Genomic DNA, 1,228 nt, shown 5'->3' with positions numbered 1-1,228 from the left:
GCAAGCCTTGGGCCTGTGTGATTGGGGGTCCGCTGCTGTCTGTCCACTCTGAAGCGCGCATCCGGGGCCGGCCGCTTTTCGACTACCAGCGACTGCAGGTCACACACACAGGCTGGTTGGAATGGCCTAGCATTATCCTGATCCGGAGGTGTAACTTGAAGCTGCGGGGCCCCAGTACAAAGTCTGGAACTGGGCCCCCAAACTATAAAGCTTCATTGATAGCATTGGTTTACAATGTGGGGAAGAGAGACTTTATGGGCCCCCTGGGGCTCCGGGCCCCCTGCACATACACCCATGACCCGAATACGTGGAGCATACAGACGCAGGCTGCCAGGATACGCTGTGCCTGCCCGATGTTTCCAACTTGGCTATTAGCGCAGCGGTAGGTACGAACTATAGAGTGCGGCTGCCATATGAACTGGTGTGTGTGTGTTGTTTTGCTTCCAGTTGTACCTGTGCTGTGCACACTCTGGCAGACGCAGCTGCTCAGTGGATACAATGTTGCGAGCAGACGGGCTGAGTGTCAATCAAAGTGCTTGGGTGGTGGTAGCAGCAGCCGCCGCCACAGCTGCGCTGCACCTCTTGCTCGTCGGTGTTGTTTTTCTGCTTTTGGAAACTGTTGTAGGAAAGGGGGTGCACCGGTCCTGGAGGTACTGCAATACCAGGTCAATGCGTGGAGTGGACAGAGCAAGCTCTTTTTCCAGCTCCCTGTTCTAAAAATCCATTTAATATATGGTCCCCAGATAGGGGACGTATCAGATATTAAACTGATAAGAACAGATTTTTTTTTTTTTTTTTTACCCTCAGATTGGGTTGAAACTTACTTTACTTTACTTTCAAGTAAACTGTCATTGCATATTTACTGCAACGTTCATCCCTTTCATCATCAGGCTTTATTACTGTTCTTAATTTTCACAATAACAAAAACAAAATTACAAAGAAAAGCATTCTATTTACAATCCAACAAGTTGGATCCACTTCTTCACCTTCCATACGCCCTCCGCATCCACCCCCCTCCTCCTCTTATCCCATAGGTAGCATATAAATAACTTCCCCAGTACCATTCTTACACTCGCATTCACACTCAGCTCTTCTCTTTTATACACATACACATTCCTCACATCCCACAGCACTTCTTTCACACATGACAAAAACAACCACAACAATCTTTCTTTCACTCCATCACTCGCACCTAAACCAAACATCAGTACCTCAAAGGATAGAAACT

At 47.9% G+C, this 1,228-nt stretch overlaps 1 non-coding gene across 1 annotated transcript; it reads right to left on the bottom strand.

Annotated features, from left to right (window-relative positions):
• Positions 1–628: 628 nt before the first annotated feature.
• On the bottom strand, positions 629–824 carry LOC136574120 (U2 spliceosomal RNA). Its single transcript, XR_010786243.1, has one exon. It is a non-coding gene; the product is annotated as a U2 spliceosomal RNA (small nuclear RNA).
• Between the last annotated feature and the right edge of the window lie 404 nt (positions 825–1,228).

Source organism: Eleutherodactylus coqui, chromosome 7, assembly GCF_035609145.1.
Source record: "Eleutherodactylus coqui strain aEleCoq1 chromosome 7, aEleCoq1.hap1, whole genome shotgun sequence".
NCBI lineage: Eukaryota > Metazoa > Chordata > Amphibia > Anura > Eleutherodactylidae > Eleutherodactylus > Eleutherodactylus coqui.
Note: the sequence above shows the minus strand (reverse complement) of the source record. Positions and strands in the feature narration are given on the sequence as shown.